This window comes from Henckelia pumila, chromosome 3 (genome assembly GCF_033568475.1).
Source record: "Henckelia pumila isolate YLH828 chromosome 3, ASM3356847v2, whole genome shotgun sequence".
Lineage (NCBI taxonomy): Eukaryota > Viridiplantae > Streptophyta > Magnoliopsida > Lamiales > Gesneriaceae > Henckelia > Henckelia pumila.
Window position 1 is genome coordinate 84957651 of NC_133122.1, and position 9773 is coordinate 84967423.

Consider the following 9773-nt stretch of genomic DNA (forward strand, 5'->3'; position numbering starts at 1 on the left):
ATAAAATTTTTGCTTTTAAAAGATTCCCTTGTATGTTTGCCAAGTTGACATGCATCACAAATAGAATCTAATTTTAAATTGAGTTTTGGCATACCAACAACTAAATCAAGTTTAAAAAGTTTTTCTATGGTACTAGGACCAACATGACCTAGTCGTCTATGCCAAAGAATGTTGTCATCAACATTCAAGGATACAAGGCTTTTAATATTTGATAAAGATAAATTGTTTAAAGAAACCTTGTAAACATTTTCACTTCTATACCCTTTGAAATTTATGGATTTGTCAGTCGTGAGTGATATAGTGCAGTGTTGGGGAGTGAATTTGACTTCATAACCTCTATCGCACAATTGACTTATTCTTAGTAGATTATGCTTAAGTCCTTTAACTAGGAGTACATCATCAATTAGGCAAGAATTAGATATACCTATTGAGCCGATGCCTTCAATGACTCCTTTGCTGTTGTCTCCAAAGGTGACTGTTCCCTTCTCCTTAGGTTTGACTGATTGGAGTAGATCCTTGTTCCCCGTCATATGTCTAGAACATCCACTGTCTAGATACCATATGCTAGGGAGAACAGTTTTCCTAGTTCCCTGAAAAGAATTGTTTTGGTACCCTTTAGTTCTTTTGGGTCCACAATGTTAGAAAAGAGAGATACAAAATAGACTTCTAAGAGTTCAGTCTCTCATAGCAACATCATCGCCACTTTCTAAGAGTGCTCCCAGTAGTAGGTAGGGCATATGGCCACTTTAAAAACCTATTTCCTTGGACAGAGCAACGTTCAACAGGGAGACCAGCCGCAAGTCAAGGCATTTTTAAGCCGGTCTATATTGAACTCCCTTAGATTGTGATCTCATAATGCCGACTAATGAGTTGTTAAGTACTCTTAGGCCTCCATTTCATATAGCTCTTTTGAACATATTGATATTTCAATGATCTGCATTTATGTCTAACATGACCAGATTTGCAACAATAAGAACAAGTAGGGGGTGATCTCATCTTAGCCTTAGTTATTAGACTAGCAAAGTCTATAGACTTCTTACCATAGTCTATTCCTCCCTTATCAAAGCTACATTTCTGCATGCTAAGTAGGTTGTTCAATTTATTGCTACTCACATTGAATTTATCGAATGATTTTTCTAAGTGATCTAGGTCATCCTTAAGTCTAAGATTATCATGCTCCTTAGTTTCTAATTCTTTTTTAAGATTTCTATTCTCTTTTCTAAGAACCTTAGCCATATCAAACATATCTTTATAAGCATGTAAGAGTTCATCGTAAGTAGGTACCTCGTCATCGTCGTCAGAGACGATGTCATCACTCTTAGCCATGAAGCAGAGGTTTGCTTCCTCGTCGTCGTCGTCGCTATCACTCCAGGTAGCTAGTAGGGCTTTCTTCTTTCCTTTTTCCACTTTCTTCTTGAGTGGGCATTCATTGGCGTAGTGACCTTGTTGTTGACAGTTGTAGCAGGTCACTTCTCTCTCAGGTTTCTTGTCTTTCTTGAATTTGTTTCCTCGCATGAATTTCTTGAATTTTCTTGCGAGGAGAGCCATGTCATCATCGTCATCTTCTTCGACTTGTGTAGTCAAAGCTATCCCTTTGTGCTTGACATCTTCTTTCTTTGATTCTTTTCTCGTGGACACTTCTAACTCATGGGTTTTTAGGGTCCCATGTAGTTGATCAAGATCATAGGCGGCAGTGTCCCCTTTGGATTCGATGATGGCGGTTCTCTTTGCATCCCATTCTTTTGGTAGGGCACGAAGAGCTCTTCTCCAAATTTGCTTGGTAGGATATTGTTCTCCCAATTGTGCTAACTCATTGATGATTTGAGTAAGACTTCGGAACATGGTGTCAACATCTTCATTGGATTCCATCTCAAATGTTTCGTATTTGAGTTGGAGTAAGTCGATCTTTGTCTCTTTCACTTGGTTGGTGCCTTTGTGACATATCTCTAGCTTGTCCCATATCTCTTTAGCGGATGAGCACATTGATATCCGGTTGTACTCGTTCATATCTAAGGAACAATGCAAGATATTCATAGCTTTAGCATTTTGCGAAATTAATTTCATGTCCTCTTTTGAAAAGTCATCCATTCCCTTAGGAATTTCAACCCCATCAACTATTTTCATAGGTGTATAGGGACCTTTCACCGTCACTTTCCATAGGTCATAGTCTACGGATTGGATATATAGGGACATACGATTTTTCCAATACCCGTAGTTTATGACATTAAAAAGAGGAGGACGATTAGTAGATTTCCCTTGAGCATAATCACTCGCTAGGTTTGCCATAAAAAGGATTTGAAAAGTATTTTCAAATGGCTCTGATACCACTTGTTAGAACCTAATGGGGGGGGGGGGATTTAGGTTCTATTGGCAACTTTAGCAATTTAAAGTGATTATGCAAGTACGCAAGCGGAAGACTTAAGCAATCAAATAAATAAGTGCGGTAAATAAATACGTAATGTAAATAAAGCAGTAAAAGGGATAAGAGATGTTTATGGAAGTTCGACGATAAATCGTCTACGTCTCCCCTTCTTGGTTAAGTAGATTAACCAAGGATCCACTAGCACTTCGAACGTCTTGGCCTTGATGGCTCCAAGGATAGCCTTACAACTTGACACGATCACCGCGCCGATACAACTCAACACTCTTGGCCTTAAGGGCTCCAAGGATAGCCTCAACACAACACTTGGCTTCACACTCAAGTGCTTACAACGATAGCACAACACACTTGGCTTCACACTCAAGTGTTTACAACAATAGCACAACCAACTCACAAACTATTTTTACAAACACTCTCAAATATATCACACAAACACTTTGATAGTGAGAAATTGCTTGCAAAGGAGAGAAGAGATGAGTTGGGATGTCTCCAAATCAACTTGGATGGCCTCTATTTATAGTTGGCAAAGTTTTGAATCTGATTTGAGTGCTTGGAGCATGTGGTAAGAAGTCAAGGAGTGACAAAAAGTGTTCGGCGCCGCTGCCTACATTTTCCCAGCACTGAGCGGATTTTGTGGAAAAATCATATCTTCCAATCTAACCGTTGGATTGATCTGAAATTTGAAATAAGCTTTAAAAAATCTGGATCTTCAATCTGAACGGTCGAGATTCGATTCTAATGAGTCAAACATTTCCAGTAATTTTCGGAAGTCACTTCATCAAGTTTTCGAACTTGTTCTGTGCAACAACTTTGAAAAATTCATATCTCCATATCCATCCGTTGGATTGATCTGAAATTTGAACAGAGGTTGTACAACATCCTGAGTTTGAATCTGATTGGTGGAGATGTGATTTGGATGTCTCAAACAATCCCAGTGAATTTCTGAAGTTGAATCCTCATAATTTGCTTCATGTTCTGCAGAAATAAGTACTGTTCAATCTTTGTAGAAAAATCATAACTTCATATCTAGCCGTTGGATTGATATGAAATTTTGATATAAGTTTGAAAACATCCTGATATTGATTTTGATTGGTGGAGATTTGATTTGGATGTCTCAAGCACGTCCAGTAATTTTCAGAAATTGATTCTTCATTCTTCACTACAAGTTCTGCAGAAATAGGTACTGCACAATTTTTGTGGAAAAATCATAACTTCATATCTAGCCGTTGGATTGCTCTCAAATTTTGACAACACATGTAAAACTTCTTCATCACGATTATGAACGGTGGAGAACGGATTTAAATGCCTAGAAAATTCCCAGTAATTTTCGGAAGTTGCTGCTCCATACTTTGGCTTCTTCTTCTCTTTTTTTTTCATATCTCTTAACAATGTTCCATCCATTCAATGAGCAATAAAATACTTTATAAATACATGTATAGCTTCAAAATAACTTCCAACAATTTATTTGTCAATAAATTCTAATCTGCAAAATCTCACTTTAAATGGTTAGTAACAATTAACCGAATTTTGTAATCATCAAAACATAATATTATGAGACTTGTTAATGCATTAAAAACATTAATCTCATAACACGAGATTTGTATGCGTTTAAGGCGTAACATAAACTTTAGTGGCAACTTTGGGGCGCTTGTTTGTCTCTTGGAAATTTAATATATATTCTATAATATCTTAATCGTGTGCTACTAAGAATACACGAATCTGTAAATTTTATTGATTGAAATTTGAAACTTAAAAAAAATTATTTGTTTTGTGGTATGATATTATTGACAATGAGAGAATAATGTTCGATTTTTTTATGTTTTCAGAATTTGAGAACAAAATATGCAGTCTAGGCTATCCTCGAGCCAAAGATTTGTAGGTATATTGATGCGATCATGGATGGCTCGCATACTGATCAAGTGCCTAAGGATCCGTTGGAGATACTACGAGGACCGGTTACCAGAGGCCGAGCTCAGAAGTTTAAGGAAGCATTTCAATCTTTGTTGCTGAAGACACAAGAGGGCGTTGGATTTCTTGATATTCAATTTGGTGGAAGTTATAATCTTATTGAGGTCAAAAGAGGTCAAGAAAGTGAAGAAATTGAAGACCCTGATCGAAGCCAAGGCGCGCCCGCGCCCCAGACTCGCGCGCCCGCGCCATTATTTTTCGGAGAAGAAGCGCGCCCGCACCTCCTGATTGCGCGCCCGCGCTTACGGAAACCAAATTGATGATGTTCTTGCGAACCATAGGCGCGCCCGCGCCTAACCCTAGCGCGCCCGCCCTGAAGTTTTTACACACACCAAAGGTGTTTGTGTGTGTGTTCGGGATTTTTAATATTTTGGTATTGTTTTGTTTATTTTAGGTCTTTTATTCCTACTAGGAAACTTTAGGAGATATCTTTGATATTTTTTTGATTTATTTTGCGTTATCTTTCAATATTTTGGGTTGTAATATAAATACTACAACATTCATTATTTTAAGGGAATTAAGATTTTCAGATTATTGATTATAAAATACAAAATTCTCTTTAGAATTTTATCAAAGCTTTTGCTTTACCCAAAATCAAACTTATCAAATTTTCATAGCTTTGTGGCGTTTGTCAATCGATTTTCAATTGGGTTGTCAAAGACAGGTTCCTTTGAAGGTCTAATTGAATCTTTGATTGTTTTCTATCGTTAATTCTCTGTTGCTAGTTACAGGTTCAACTAGAGGTGGAGATTCCAAAATCTGTTACTTGTTTCAAAGTCGGGACAACATTATTGAATTCTTTTGTTATCGAATTGAGGTGCGATTTGTTGAAATCGTGTTGCCTTTCATACATAAGATTCATATCATTTGGTATCAAAGCAAAGGTTTGAAACAAGTAAGTTTTCACATCTTTGTGACTATCTTTTCTTCGTGTTCTTCGCGTTCTTCGTCCTTCTTCAAGTTATCTCGAAAAAAAAAATTCAAAAAAAAAAAAAAAAAAAAATAGAAACCGAAAAAAGCTTAAAAAAAAAAATAATAGAAGAAGCAAGATAACTTGTGGACAATTTTCGTTCTTGTTCATCCTTGGATACAAGTCAAAATTCGAGCATCCCTAAATTTCTTCTTCTTGTTTTTGTCAATCTTCGAGAGTCGATCTTCAAGCGTCTAAAAGTTATGAACTTGAGAGTTTGATTCACTTTTACACAAAGCAAAAGCCTACATAAATTGAGTGGAAAGAAAAAGAGTGTTGGAGTGATTCGTTTGGAGTGATCTGTGAGAACTTGTGTGAGGAATTTTACTACTAACCTTTTTCTTGCAGGTACCATGAATCCTAATAAAGATGCTAGTGAAAGTGTAAACCAAGGAAGTTCCAAGGTTCAAATGGATGCGTTGATGGGTCAATTTACTAGGGTGATGAGGTCGGAGTTGGAATCTCTTCATGAGCGGATGAGTAGATTGGAGGAGAGTAGTGGTAGTGGAAAAAAAATAAAGATAGGAAGGGAAATAATTTTGAAGGAGATGAGGAGAGTTTTGATGAGAATTGGGATGGAGGGAGAAGAGTACAAGAGGTTAGACATAGGCGAGAAGCGGTACGAGAAAAACATACGGAGTACAGTAAGGAGGATGGAAATATTAGTAGTATTAAGATGAAAATTCCAGCGTTTCATGGGAAATTTGACCCGGAGGCGTATTTGGAATGGGAGAAGCGTGTAGAGTTTGTGTTTGATTGTCATCACTATTATGATCTTAAGAAAGTGAGGTTGGCAGTGGTTGAGTTTGTAGATTATGCGTTAATCTGGTGGGATCAATTAGTGACCACTAAAAGGAGGTGTGGAGAGCCGCCTATTGAGACGTGGGAGGAGATGAAGCGTGTCATAAAGAAGCGGTTTGTGCCTAACTATTATTATCTGACATGTACAGACGATTACAAACTCTGAAGCAAGGTCCAAGAAGCGTGGAGGATTACTACAAGGAGTTGGAAACCACGATGATCCGGGCCAACATTGAGGAGGATAATGAAGCTACAATGGCCAGATTTTTGTGCGGTTTGAATAGAGAAATCCAAGATCAAGTGGAGCTTCGCCACTGTTTTGATTTGGATGAGATGGTGCAGACAGCCATGAAGGTGGAGCAGCAGCTCAAGAGGAGAGGAGCTGGTCGACTTCCTACCGGTGGAGGATCGTCAATTCCTTGGCATCCAAGCGTTGCAAAACGGGAGGACAACAAGTCGGTGTCCAAGCCAAAATTTGACACCAAATCAGAGGCACCAAAACAAGTGGGTAAAGGTACACCTGAAACTACTAATACCCGTTCTAGGGATATTAAATGTTTTAGATGTCAAGGACTTGGCCATATTGCCAGTCAGTGTCCTAATAAAAAAATTATGACTATGAATGCTGGTGGTGAGATTGAGTCGGAGAGTGAGGATGAGAAATATGATAGTATGCCTGCGTTGGAGGATCCTGATGAAGAGGGATATGATGCGGTGGTTGGAGAATTGCTAGTGACCAGGAGAGTGTTGAATGTACAACAAAAGGAGGAGGAAGAAACTCAAAGGGAGAATTTATTCCATACTAGATGCTTTGTGAATAACAAAGTATGTAGTGTTATTATTGATAGTGGGAGTTGCACTAATGTAGCAAGTTATGAGTTGGTGGAAAAGTTGAGTTTGCCTGTTATAAAGCATCCTCAACCTTATAAATTGCAGTGGTTTAATGACAGCTCGGAGGTGAGAGTGCATAAGCAGGTGGTAGTACCGTTTTCCATTGGTAAATATGTAGATGAAGTGTTGTGTGATGTGGTGCCTATGCAAGCTTGTCATATTTTGTTGGGTAGGCCGTGGCAATTTGATAGAAAGGTGATACATGATGGTTTTAAAAATCGTTATTCTTTTACCTTGAAAAAGGAGCCTATTGTATTATTACCGATGACTCCAAAGGAAGTGTTGGAGGACCATTTGAAAAAGAAAAAGAAAGAAGAGGCCGAAAAAAAGAGTGAACAAAAATGTGAGATGGCCTTAGGGAAAAATATTGAGAGAAAAGAAGATGAAAAAAAAATTGAGAGGAAAGAGGCCGATAAAAAAATATTTATGGCCCAAAAAAGTGAGTTGCGAGAGATTTTACATGAGCATACTCCACTTGTGTTGATTTTCTATAAGGAGTTTCTCCTTAACAAAAGTGATATAGCCGAAAATCTTCCGAGCAATGTTGTTTCTCTTTTGCAGGAATTTGAAGATTTATTTCCGGAGGATTTGCCTCATGGATTACACCTTTGAGGGGGATTGAACATCAAATTAATTTTGTGCCCGGAAGTGCGTTGCCAAACCGTCCAGCGTATAGGAGCAACCCGGAGGAAACAAAAGAGATGCAAAGACAGGTAAGTGAACTTTTAGATAAAGGTTTTGTGTGTGAGTCCATGTCACCGTGTGATGTGCCTGTTTTGTTAGTTCCTAAGAAAGACGGTTCATGGAGAATGTGTGTGGATTGTAGAGCCATTAATAACATTATCATCAAGTATAGGCATCCTATTCCTAGACTAGATGATATGTTGGATGAGTTGCATGGTTCTAGCATCTTTAGTAAAATTGATTTAAAAAGTGGTTACCATCAAATTAGGATGAGAGAAGGTGATGAGTGGAAAACTGCTTTAAAACCAAATACGGCTTGTATGAGTGGTTGGTTATGCCCTTTGGACTAACTAATGCACCTAGCACTTTTATGAGATTGATGAATCATGTGTTGCGTGCTTATATTGGAAAATTTGTTGTGGTATATTTTGATGATATCTTGGTATATAGCAAAAATTTGGATGAGCATGTCGAACATTTGAGAATTGTGCTAATCACACTAAAAGCTGAACAATTGTATGCTAACTTGAAAAAGTGTGTATTTTGTATAAAAGAACTTGTGTTTCTTGATTTTGTTGTGAGTTCCCAAGGTGTCAGAGTTGATGAGGACAAGATAAGTGCCATTCGAGATTGGCCAACGCCTACTTTTATTGGTCAAGTTCGAAGTTTTCATGGTCTTGCAAGTTTCTATCGGAGATTTGTGAAAGATTTCAGTACTTTGGCGGCACCTATGACTTCAGTGATCAAGAAGAATGTTCCATTCCATTGGGGCGAGGAGCAAGAGAAGTCTTTTAATATTATCAAACATAAATTAATTAATGCTCCTTTACTTGTTTTACTTGATTTTACTAACACTTTTGAAATTGAATGTGATGCGTCAGGTGTAGGAATTGGAGGTGTCTTGATGCAAGGTGGGCGATCGATTGCTAACTTCAGTGAGAAGCTTAGTGGGGCATCCTTGAATTATCCTACCTACGACAAGGAGTTTTATGCGTTGCATCTCAAAGGACAACACAAGCTAAACAAGAGGCATGCTAAGTGGGTGGCGTTTGTGGAAACTTTTTCCTACGTTATCAAATACAAGCAAGGGAAGGAAAATGTGGTAGCAGATGCTCTATCACGAAGGTATGTACTTTTATCTACTCTAGATTCTAAATTCTTAGGATTTGAGTATGTGAAAGAGTTATATACTAGTGATCTTGATTTTGGTGAGATATATGCGTCATGTTTGCATGGTCCAAAAGATAAATTCTTCATGCATGATGGGTATTTGTTTAAGGAGGATAAGTTATGTATTCCTAAGTCATCTATTCGTGAATTACTTGTTAAGGAATTACATGGGGGTGGTTTAATGGGGCATTTTGGAGTGACTAAAACTTATTAAACTTTGCATAAATATTTTTATTGGCCACATATGAAGCATGATGTTGAGAAAATTTGCGAAAGATGTGTGACTTGTAGTAAAGCAAAGTCTAGACAACAACCACATGGTTTGTATACTCCACTTCCCGTTCCTAGTGAACCGTGGGTAGATATTTCTATGGATTTTGTTTTAAGACTACCGAGGTCTAAGAAGGGGAGGGATTCAATTTTTGTTGTGGTTGATAGATTTTCTAAGATGGCTCATTTTATTGTTTGTCATAAATCTGATGATGCTTCTCATGTTGCTGAATTGTTCTTTAATGAAGTTGTTAGATTGCATGGCATGCCTAGGAGTATTGTGTCTGATAGAGATACTCGTTTCTTGAGCTACTTTTGGAAAACATTATGGTGCAAACTTGGTACTAAACTACTATTTTCGACTACATGTCATCCTCAAATGGATGGTCAAACTGAAGTTGTTAATAGAACATTAGGAACTTTGTTGCGTGCTATAATTAACAAGAATTTGAAGAGTTGGGAAGAATGTTTGCCATTTGTTGAGTTTGCATATAATCGTAGTGTGCATTCTACTATAAATTTTTCACCATTTGAAATTGTGTATGGTTTTAATTCTTTAACCCCGTTGGATTTGATTTCTTTGCCTATGAGTGAAAGGGTTAACATGGATGGTAAGAAAAAGGCGGAATTTGTGAGAAA